Below are 12,787 nucleotides of genomic sequence, written 5' to 3' on the forward strand. Positions count from 1 at the left end.
TATACCCATCTTATAGGTCCTTGGTCTTGTAGGTCATAGAAGCTTCTCCTTGCAACACATTATGATTACTTAAATACTTCGATTTTGGAGTCACTGAACAAACACACTGTTTCACACAGAATCACACAATCACAGAATGGTTGAGGTTGGAAGGGACCTCTAGAGATCATCTAGTCCAACTCCCCTGCTCAAGCAAGGACACCTAGAGCAGGTGGCACAGGGTGGCATCATATTGGAAACAATTTGTTATGGGGAAAAAGTATATTCCTCTACAGAGATCACTGAAATCGCCATTTTGGCTTGTTTTCATAAACTCATGTCAGAAGCAGTAAAGGAATTTGTGAATATTCTCTCTAAATAGCACACAAACCTCAGCATCGGTAGCTCCTGCAAGAGGAGAGGACCTCTAAAGGTCTTTCTGGCATCTGCTGTGTGTATGTCTGTGGCAACCAAAAGTAAGCCAAATCCCCCATGAGTCCTCTAAGACAAACAACAGAAGAATAGAAAGTGTTCTAATATGATGGCAAAACTCTACAGAAGCTTAATTTTATATTACCATTGTATAGATTATGCCTGCAAAAGAAAACAAAACAGAAAAGATAAAGAAAAGGTTTCTCAAAGGATATGAATATGATTTTCAAAGGAGAATAAGTCCTTGAGTCATGCAAAGGACAAAACTGTGATAATGCTTAAATAGTATCACCATGTTTTCAGCTCTACAAGTTCTAAACATTTCATATCCGTCAATGTTTATGCACATTTTAAAAGGCTAAAATAATGAATTACTACAGAATCAAACATTCATGCATACTTATACACACACACAATATATATTTGACTCTTGGCTGGAAAAGATATGATTAAATTGGAAAGCCCTATAGCACAGAATACAGTTCCAGAATGAAAATGAGAATGAAAAGAAAACAAAATTCCATTTCAGGAGAATGTATTGTCATAGTTTGTACTTAATTTTAAAAAGGGCCTATGATTAATCGTAAAGACTAGTCATTGGGACTAGATATATGTGGTAGTGCAAGCAAGAGATAGGAAAGACCATTGGATTCTGTTACTTATTATACCACCAATTTCTTACCTTAGACATTTCATTCTCAATTCAGCTATAAACTTAACTACTTCAACAAAAGGTTTCAGACTTTATACTTTTTAATACTAACTGCAAACAGAAAAAAAAAACAAAACTGTCATAAAACTTTAAATCCTTCAAACCATTGCTTCAGTGCTGATGATGATGTTGTTGAGTCAACCACTGACAATACACCTTCCTGAAACAAAGTACAGAGATACTATCAGGATTTCTAGAAATAAAATAATAATTAAAATTAATAATATAATAAATGATAATAGTATTAGTCTTATGGCACATATAAGAAGAACCTTACAGAATATCACTGAAGGATTTGGTTTTGCAGAGGATAAAGAAAGAGCTTAATTCCTGACAAGGCAAACACAGTGCCAGAGTCTGGGGCAGGATGCATATGGAATCAATTTTGCAGAAGGACGAATATCCATGATCACTGCTATTGATAAGATACACTGTATATCTATTGATTGATTATCTATCTACTTACTTACCTATCCACCCATCAACCTACTTATCTAACCATGCACCCACTATATTGCACATATTTTTTAATCTCGCAGGTTTCTGTCATGCATACGCAGTTTTCCTGGCTGGCTGCTGCAAGGACCAAAGCCATTTGTGAAGGTCACCCCATGAACAAACCGCTTGTGATCGACGAGACGTCGCAGCGCTCGGGGGCCTCCTGCCTCCAGCGCTTTGATCTCGTCCACGTGGTCCCGTGCGGCAGCGGGAACGTTCGGTTTGCGCTGGCTCCCAGCCAGGCACACTTAGTGTCTGTGATTCCTGGCAGAGCAAGCGGGGCACTCATGGGAAGGAAAACCTTGCCATGGATTTCGAGTGAGCAAAGCTAAATGACTCCTGGCAGGAGGCATAGCAGGGATTTTCATGCACAGTGAATCTAGGTATTGATTTGCAGGGTCATGGACTGAACAGCTAACAAGACAAATGTAACTGGCAGGAAGAAGAAGGATAGATAGACACTGAGAGATCCTACAGGGTGGAATACGGAGAAGAATTTCCCTCTTTGGGAGCCAAACATACCATTTTTGGCAAGAACTTTATTAAGATTTAATTACTAAGTAAGAACAATCTTTGAATTCCAAAAGGAAAATTTTATATTGTTCATGGGAAAAATAAAAACTCAAATTAATATTTGCAATCATATATATAATCCAAGCTGAGGCAGAACTAACATTTGACTTAAAATTCCTCCTAAAGCAAATTTTGTCATTCCTGGCATGGATCAGATATCCATGAATTCCCTCCATTGTGGCAACACAAAGCAGTAAGATTTCTGGTAAAATAAACACGTGGAGTGAGGTTTTACAGAGCTCATTTCATACACCAGACCATGGAGCTAACGTTGAAGGAGCATCAGCGAACTGAACTCAGCTGCTTCACTTTGAGACGCATGGAGAACAACTTGACTTCTAAGCAGGAACATTTTTCTACCAGGCTCAGCCAGCTCTTTTCCCCGCAGCCTCAATTTCTCTTCCAGGAAGGCCCAGGATCCTTTTGTTTTCTGTGATTTTGCAGGGATTTGAATACACGAGCGAGGCAAGTTCTCCAGCTCAACATCTGCTTGGATAACATTACCCAGGGCTCGATAACAATCCCTGCACACTCAATAAGGCTGGGATGAGATCACTGAACTTGAGTCAAGTGCTACCACCAGCTGCCTTCAGGCTCAGCACTGCCCAAGTCCGCAGTACAGAGCTGAGCTACTTGTCAGAGGATCAGTTCTAATGTCCTTGGCCGATTCACAAGCAGTGTGCAACTGTGTAAATCAAACATGGTGGGCTACGTGAGACAGTCTTCCAGCCAGTGCTTCTTCTCAACTCTTTTCACTCTTTTACTGCAAAACCAGAAACTAGTGGCAGTTTACAAAACTCAGATTTTAAGAAATGTGGACACTTTCATATAATTACACACAAACAGCCCATATTCAGTAAGTCTAGAGGAATTTTTCATTATAGTTCAGTTAAAACATCATCAGCCTGTTGTCAGTGCGGTGGGAAGGAGGGCTAATTTTCAATGCCCTACTTTTTCCTTCTCTATTGGGAGAAATTAAAAAGTGAGTGTATAAGCAGTATGCTCATCCTTTGATAAAAAGCAATGTATGAAGGATCCAAAGAAACAAATACCTGGCTATATGTTAGGAAATTGATTGTTGTAAAGTTCTTTTATTGATATAGGGGAATAAAGTGCTTGTGAATTATAAGAGGGTACTTGTGACTAGAAAATTGGAGCTCATCAAATAATTTTTTTCTGAAAAAAATGTTTTCTTCAGTATTAGTAAAATAAGTTTTGGCAACAAATAACTCATGAAGGCTTAAGCTCTTAGCTCTTCCTTCTAGTCTTTCCCTCCAGGCAAATTTTAACTGCAAGCTAGTTGCTGGACTGAATCAAGAGACTAAAATATTCACTGGAAGTTTAGGAGTTGGGTGTTGGACAATCTTCAGTCCTCAGGAGGGGATCCTGAAGAAAGATGCAGACAGTGGCTGGAAAGGCCCAATGCAAGGTGCACAGAGATCTCAGTTCATCCTTAACAAGAACTCTGGGTCAGGACTTCACGGCATGTCTTTGATACAGTAACAGATAAAATGATAGACTCTAAAAAGAAGATAGGAGAGTCTTCGTCTGCCAAGTCGCTGTCCCCACCAATTGCAGCAGCAGTTGATTCAAACCAAACCGCTCCAATGCTCTTAAAAGGCCTGTTTGACTCCCAGCCATGCTGGGGGCACATTTCAAACTCAGGCAAATGGGGGCAAAACCACTAGTGACTTGATACTTCAGTAAGACCAAGCCCCTTGCAACCTGCATAGCTAATTCAGTTTCATAATTGTCCTCAGCTCAGTTTCTCCTCTCCTCCTTAAAATTACATTTATGGCTTGATCTCCTGTTGGTTGAAATTTCCTAGCAAATGGAAATTTGTCTGCGGCAAAATTCACAAAATCCCAGAATCACAGGATGGTTGGTGCTGGAAGGGACCTCTAGAGATCTTCTAGTCCAACCCCATGCTCCAACAGGGACACCTAGAGCACATGGCACAGGGTGGCATCCAGGCGGGTTTGGAAGATCTCAAGAGAAAGAGACTCCACAACCTCTTTGGGCAGCCTGTTCCAGGGCTCTAGCACCTCACAGTAAATACATCTTCTAAAGCAAAAGGAAAAAAAAGAAAATAAACAAAAACCAAGTCTTTAGATTCTCCTAATACCATAAAGACAGGCAGAAATTACCATGGCAGCTAAATAAATACGAGTAGGAAAGAATGAGGAACTTCTACACAGACATAAACAGGAAGGGACCAAGAAAAGGAGGGATATCTGATGATACAGAGAGATAAACATCCGACTAGCCGATGTAAGTAAAGCTGCAAAATTTGGAGCTGTTGAAGAGCAAAGCTGTCTATTTCCATCCTGAAGAAGGGCTTGCCTGTTGAAAACATTGCCTGTTAGATCAGTCGAGACTGCTGGAAAACACAGACGGTCACTGCTCCAGCCTCCAGGCCCCGCTTTGCTTGTGCTCAGGGTGATGAAGCCAAACACAGGGCCAGGCTCCAGACACGCCAGAGCCCTGCAGGCTCCATGTGCCCTGCAGCCACCTCGCTCTCACCAGCCTGGGGCTTATTCCTGGGCTAAGGGCTTATTCCTGAAGCCCAGGCTTGAGCAGCACGTGGTGACACGTCACTCCCTGCACAGGCCAGTCCGTTGGCCGCCGCGCACACAAACAAGGCCTCTGCAGCAGCGCATCCCCTGTGTGTGTTTGGCGGATGCCCCCTCACACGGACCCCTCTGGGGGTGGCTCTGGTGCTGTGCACGTGCCGATTCCTGCATGCATCGCTCCTGCCAGCCCCACTTCTCACTGCAAATGGGACCCTGTCCAGCAGTCCTCAAGTTTCAAGCAAAAGCGCAGATCTTCCACTGAGTGCCTTGCTGTCACGCTGGCTCCAAGACACTCACCGGCGCAGGGTGAGAGACGGAGCAGAGCGGCTCAGATAACCAGAGGTACAGCTGTGTCTGAGCAGCAGCTGGCCAGCATGTCAGATGCAGCAGGAGTTCACTGAAACAGGCCCATTAGCCAGAAATCTAGGGCTCACTGCCAATTACATTTTTAACCTCCAGGCATATTTAAATGCACTGGATATACTCAGTTTTTCTGCTTTCACTGTACTCAGTAATGCTTAGATGTCATACAGATAGTGCTTCTCACTTCTAAACAGCAAGTGTTTTATTTGGGTAGCAAAGTGTCTTTATATCGTTTTGTAAATGAAGGAGAGAGACTCTTTTTGGAGTCCTGCACAAGATCATACAGCAGGTCAAGAGAAGAGCCAGAAAGAGAAGACATTTCGGCCTCTCACTGTCCAGTGCTCTGTTCCTCAAATCACGTTTCACTAGAGAGATGTTGCTAAACCTGTCACGTGCTCATAAAGTTGTATGAATTCAGACAAGGTGCTAAGTATGCTGACTGAAGCGTATGTGTCATCTTTTACTTCAGTGAACAGTCTCCTTGCTTGCAGTTGGATTGCCGTACTGTTTGCATGGATAAAGTTATATACTTTTTAAAGTATGGTAAAGATCTTCCATTTCATACTCCATAAGAAAGAAAATACACAAAAATTGGAGAATCTGTTAACTTGCACAGTACCCTTTCCTCGTCCCCTCTTCTTTCTAGTAGTTGCAGATTTGCATCCAATGGCACTGTAAGATACACAGAGTAGGATACTTTGGCCATAAGGAAACGTAAAAACCCAGAGCAGCAACACAGAATCAGAAGCTGGGCAGATCCAAGTAGAATTCGATCCTCAAGCTACATTCATGTTTTTAAATTTTTGACTTGGGTTAAATTTGAAATTCTTTTGCTTCTCAGCTCTTTTTCTAATTGAGCAAAAACTTTCAAAAATCACTTGATCATTTAAATCATTCACAGCCAAGGGTGGCTCTGTCCTTGGACTGAACCAAGCGAGTAGAGAGCTAAGTGCTGCCAGGGAAGAGCTGGAAACAGAGCTAGAAAAAGAGCAGTCTAAGAAACTCAGAAGTTCCCACTGTTTTTAGGTGGAAATTATGCCCTTCAATCACACAAACGCTTTTGCACATTTATTCCATCAATGCACCATGTTCTCTACAAGTCGCCTACAGAGTTGCACTTTGGGTCCTTTGGGATTAGGGAGATTTGGACACGTCTCTCCTCTTCTTCCTTGTCATCTTATTGACTTTCCCGGTGGCAAGTAGGGCCAGTCTCTGCCTTATTTTCCTTTGCTCTTTAAAGGGGCAAATATTCCGTTTGTAGCAGAAAGAGGGAAGCTGAGGAGAGACAGAAAAAAACTATTCCTTATATCAAATCATGTTGGAGGAGGAACATCTGATCAGTGTAAGAATATCAAAGAAAATTTCCCTTAGCTTAATATATTTGACTGGGCTTTTTGAGAATGTCACGGAAACAGAAGCTACTTTTACATAGTCTGCAAAAATATGATAGACAAAATCAGGTGTTAAAAAGCTCTGAAGAATTTCTTCTATTAGAGTTTCTTTTCACTGTCAATATTTTAATTTCCCGAGGCTGAGAGTTGAACATCATCATACTAGCAGGCTTTAGCACCATCTAGCTTGCATCTAATGTAACCAAACTCTGTTATTTTCTCCTCAAGCCTGCAGAACCTTAATCACATAATTTCTTTTAAGCACAGCTCTCTACATGTTGATTATTATGAGTACCTTGGCATTATAATCCAAATGAAAGCAAAATTAGTGTGCACAAGACAGCTCCAGAGAAAATTCTTAAACAAGTCTTCCTCAACACACACACTTCAGAGCACCCTTGTCCTTTTGTGCCTTTAAAAGAGCTAGAGACTTCAGACAGAACCTTATGTACCTAAAGTGCTCCGGAATAGATAGGACTTTCACCAAGCCATTCCTTAGGCTTCATCCTTATCTATCTGTTTCTCTTTCTCCTTGTTTCTGGGCTTGAATCTTGGTAGATACACCTGCACATTTTTTGGAAAGTTCACATTGCATTTGCTTAGTTAAAGTTCTGTAAAGGATCCTAAGAGAAGGGTGTCATTAAAGGGAAAAATGAGCAATGGGACAAATTATCATAATGCATTTTTTGTTGCAAATGAAAAAGAGTCAGGTGATAAGGAAAAAAAAAAAAGCACTTGGGAGAGCAGTTGCTGCTCGGAGGACAAGCAGGATTACCCGCGGGAAGCAGGAGCAGGTTTGCTCACTTGCCCCGTGCAAGCGGCCGTTGCACCTGCAGAAGCCACCTTGCCATGCACCCTGGCTCCTTGTCCAGCAGCTGTATGAGGGAGATAGATAGGGCTCAGACACAGGCCTCAATTCAGCCACATGGGAGCTGCTCTCCAAGCCGGATCACACAGCACATCACATGTATTACACAACACAAATCCATTCGCTGTCTCAGTTGATATAAATTCTCCTGCTCAACTCCTCAGTGTGAAATTCATAGTCAGGACAAATGCTTGCAGTTCTGTGAACTGTAATGAAAAACTGCCCTTATCCTGTTGCAGATGTTAGAGGATGTCTCCTGAGGAATCAAGAAAACTGTTCCTCTTTCCCTATTGCTTGACACAAATGTCAAGTGAGCTTTTGCAAGGTGTGAGTGCTCTCCACTCATGTCTCTCCATGACTCATCAGCCTGGGCTCTGGGCCACAATGCTTGTGGCTACCTCAGCTCCATTTTGGAGGTGGTTTATATCTGACTTGATCACTTCTCCTCAAAAAATGATGTGTAGATGATCTCTTGCTCATATGGCAAACACTGACTTCCGCTGAGCAGTCGGTAGAACCAAACTAATGAATCAAACTCCCCTTCTTATAGTTACAAATAGACACAGCTGAATTACAGCATCTTGGTCTGGTGGTTCCCAATGCAGGCCCCATAAACTACATGATCCATTCAGGAAAGCAACTGGTTATTTCACATATGTGGAACAACCTCAAGCTTTTGGTTTGAACGTTTTATTTAGCTACACTGGGACAATGCAAGAAGAAAGAATAAAAGTCCCCCAGGATGGAGACCAGCAGTATTCGCTTTGCAAAACACTGCACTAGCTCTGTTACACAAACTGTTTGGCCCACCACACGAGCATGGAAAAAGAGGAGTGTTTGTTGCAGGTATAATTGCTACACTGGAGCAGAGCACTGCACTGCCCGTGTGTCCTGAGTTACCCAGAGCCTAGGAAGAGAGCTATTAATGTATGTTTGGGAAATGGGCTTGTCAGCATATTTTGAAAGGTTAACTCTTCCCAGAGGGGAAGCAGCAGTTGAAGAGGCGACTGCAGGAATCTTCAGAGGCATTTCCAAAATCAAGCTGGACAGGTACCCACAGAAGAAAATTAACAGAGGTCTGAGTGACTTGCAAGTGGAAATGAAGACACACAGGTGTTAGGATTTAGGATTTCATAATCCCTACATATGCCAAAAATCAAAAATGGGTCATAAGGGAAGCAAGTATGGATCTTCTTGTCCCCTTCTTGCTGTCCTCTGTGGAACACATGTTCCCAGATACACCATGCGATAGCGGCTCTCTTTCCTTCCTGCCCAGAAGATGAGATAGTTGCTCCATGAAGCCAAAGGAAAACTTCACTTCTGAGATAAGCACTTCTTCTCCATTAGCTCCTCTGTGAAAGTATGAATTTAATTCCACAGTCAGTGAGAATCCACCCAAGAGGAAGCTATCCGTCCTGTTGTCAGTGCGATCATGCCTATGCTTCTGAGAAACATTATCAGACTGCTTGTGCTATCCTTCAAGCTTATGTAGGTTGGCTCTTCGCCACCTGCTGAGCTATGGGCACAGAGCAGAGCTCTTGAAGAGGATCGGGAGGTATCTGTGCCAGAGGAAAGGAGAGATCTTGGCTTGGAAACTACTCTGCATTTTCCAAGACGCAATTCTGCTCCTTCTTCCTCTATGGCCCTCTTGGGTAACCTCAAGTATCCAAGTATCTCCATTTCTGCTGTCCCTGGCTTAGCTTGACAATTTATCCCCTTTTCCTCTTTTCATGGGCATTTGGGTTGCTTTTTAAGATACATCATCACCAGTATTGATTTGCCCTGTGACTTTACTCTTTCAAGGGCTGAGCCACCTGCAAGTTATGGCAGCTGTGACTGAAAGCTCACGGCTGCCTCAGAAGCTCCAACAGTTGATGGCAGCTGCTGTTGGTAAGTATAATTACAAAAACAGGACCCCGAGGGGGCATTGACTTGGGAAACATGCTCAGTTCTGCTCCTTTCAGAGAGGTACCTGACAGGTTTATTTTCATGTCCATGTCACTGGCTGGTGAGATACAACGGGGTGACGCAAACTGAACATCAATGCAGGGAGCCTGTTCAAGAAGAGATGGGTGTAGTGACCAAGCCCAACCCATGCTCTGCCCTGCATTTCTGTCCAAACTGCTCTATGGCTCTACTCGCTTATGGAAAAAGCCCTTAAGGCTGTCAGTCAAGAGCTTTAAACACCATTTTGCAACCATGGGAAACCTCCAGGACTTTTTATAAAATTTGATGAAAAATATAGGGCCTGCAATCAGTAAGGACAGTGCACTGTGGGGCAATTCAGAGTTCTTCCATTTTAGTTCTATTCCAGGGCAAAACACTGATAAAAAAAATAATAATCCTAAAAAAACCTAATCCTGGACCTAATCTCAAGCCAATCCTTCCTGCTTTGCTGCCCACCCCTGATGCCCATGCCTGGGTTTCTCTGCATATCCCGCCTCCATGAGGATTCCCGTGCTTGGGAGCAACCCCATTTCTGGCTCATGGAGACAGCATGTGCGTGATGACAGGCAGCTCCTGCACTGATGCCTTCTGGCAGAGCTGCATGATTTCACAGAGGACACACCATCTGTCACTGCTCTGCTACCGAAACCAACCTCGCTAGCACGGAGGAAGCCCCAGCGGATTAACCTTTAATGACGGTTTCAACTTCAGCCTTTATAATTTTTCATCTTTCACAGGGCAGGCACAGAAGAGGAAGAAAGCTATACATTATGTACAGCATCTGGATCTTCTCTGAATCATTTCCTTGGATACTCCTGACTTGAACAGGTTGGGATTTTTATTCCAAACAACTTTCTCTCTATATATTTTACAGCAGAAACAAAACATCAGCTACTTCTTGTACATACATACACGGTTTCTGTTTTGATTTGTGATAACTAACTCAGTTCAAATAAGGAAAGACAGAAGATATGATTCTTGGTAACTGTCTGAGGAGAAGTAAGGGAGCTAAACACTCCATGTCTGAGAGACAGGAAGTGAAATCTTTCAGGTCGGGGTGTTCTTTTTTTTCTTTTTTTTTGGCCTTGGAAAAGACACTCAACTTCATTTTTCCTACAAACATAAAAAACCCACAAACATAAAAAACAATAAATTGACTCAGAAATACAAAGTTTATATTATTTTTATTAAGCTTTTCTGATGATTTTTATATTTAATGCCTGTGAATTGTTCAGCTTATGCCCAGTGCTAAAGAATATGTATGGACTGAGACACCCACTTTTGCTTTGACTTCATGTGAGGAAGGATCACCTGTGCTATATGGGGCACCAGATGAAGTCAGTAAGACCGTCCACAAGCCCACAAACCCACTGAAGCAACGCTACTATAGTATGAAAACCAAGATGTATTGAAAATGTGAAAGTACAAAAGTACAGTGCATATGTCAGGGATACTCAGGGGAAGCACTATATGTGGTGGATGAGCCTCTGCTGGTCTGTATTGATTTGGGTTAACATTTGTGGGAAATTGTGAACTTGAAGCTCAATTTACATGAGAAAACTTAGTGATACAAGTTATGTGCTTGAAAGAAGAGAGAAACATCAAAGTGACCAAAGTGATTTAAAATTGTGAAATATTTCTGGAAGGACAAGAATTTTGAGGTTAGGATGATGTTTATCAAGGGATAAGGCAAAAGACTCATCCTGAAAGCAAGTAGATCACACACAGCACAGAAGATCATTTGAGGTGCTTCAGTCATGATACCGTAATAGGAAGCAAGATGGAAATTCAGAAGAAGCATATAAATTGAATGCAGCTATGAGTAAATCTGTGTCCAAAAACCTATCACTGAGAGCAGATGCAGAAGAAAGCACCTGAGGTGGCCCATGTCCAGTTAAAGTAAGAGCTGCATAACCACAGAATCATAGAATGCTTAAGGTTGGAAGGGACCTCTGGAGGTCATCTAGTGCAATCCCCCTGCACATGCAGGGTCACCTAGAGCACGTGGCACAGGGCTGTGTCCAAGCGGGTTTTGAAGATCTCCAGAGAAGGAGACTCCACATGAGGACAAATAACAAGGCAATCAACCTTCCTCATCCCGCAACATTTGGGGGTTGTTTTTTTTAAGTAGGGTCCATGAACTTTCAGTATCCAAATAACCAATGCCTACCAGCATCCTGACAGCAAGGAGAAAGTTATCACAGCCAACTGCTAATGCAAGTTTCTATGGTTTAAAAAAATACAGCCTTGAAAATTATTGACTGGATAACTGACAAAAGTAGATTTGAAAGAGGGGAAAGCAGAATTAACTTTTCTAGACCCAAGATCCTCCAACATATGAAAAAATAATGAATGGCTTCTTGAAGGTAAAAGTAAGCAAAATCATAAGGCTGCAGCAGTCTTCAAACCATCTAAGAAACTGAGAAATGTGGCTTCCAGGAGGGTGACCCTAATGAGACTTACGATACTGGCAAGACAAAAAACAGTTCAACTCCCAAAAGACCATCTCCCAAACAGACAGAACTTGTGTTGAAGCCATGCTAGAGCTTGTGGTTAAGAAGCTCCCTTTTCCTTGGTGTCACGAAGAGCCGTGTTTTTTCACACATTTCAGAGCTCTTTGTCCTACTCTGCTGTAGGCTGGATACCCCTGAAATGGTGAGACATGTTGAGCTAGAGGATTTCTTTTCTTAAAGTGAGAGAAAAGCTTCTGAGAAACTCTGGCACGCAGAGCCTTCAACAGGCATAACTTAGCTGACCTTAAGCTTTACTCCTCCATCATGGCACTTACTTGGAAATATCCTTAGGAGATGGTACTTATTTTGACCAAAAGTACAGGTGACATAATCACAGGATATGACCATGTGAACAATCCAGAAAGATTTCTGATAGTCCAAAGAGACCCAAATGCGTCAGCAAGAAGACCTGAGGTCCTAACCAGCCTTTGTGAGGAATCAGAAAAATAGAGATTACATTCAGATACTGTCACTGCCAATGTCATTCGATGTGGAGAACTTTGCTTCGAACTTGTGTAAGTCTGTGTGGATGCAACGAAGCATTCAGGATGCAATGTATTTCAGGAATCAGCAATATGCTTTAGGCAGAAATCTTGATTTGTAAATACTGCACTCTGCTCCAACAATTTTCTTTTCTGATAGACCATGACCACTTCATAATTCTAGGGCAGAAGCATGAAGATTAATAAAAAGCAGGAAGAGGATTTTAATCAACACAGCCAGCTGGTCTGTGGTTTAGATTATGTTGTAGAAGGGAAAGTGAAACATTAAATCTGAATGAAAAATGCAAAACACTGATTACCCCACAGAGTAACTCTTCTAGCTAAATTAACATTAAACTCAAATTTGCAGATCCTGTGCTTATATTACTGTATGCAGGCAATTGTAATATATTTAACATCAACAAGAAACTAAAGCATTGCCTTTAACAAAATGAG

The sequence above is a fragment of the Tinamus guttatus genome, unplaced genomic scaffold (genome assembly GCF_059628265.1).
Source record: "Tinamus guttatus ecotype Peru unplaced genomic scaffold, ASM5962826v1 Tinamus_guttatus_pri_ptg000171l, whole genome shotgun sequence".
Lineage (NCBI taxonomy): Eukaryota > Metazoa > Chordata > Aves > Tinamiformes > Tinamidae > Tinamus > Tinamus guttatus.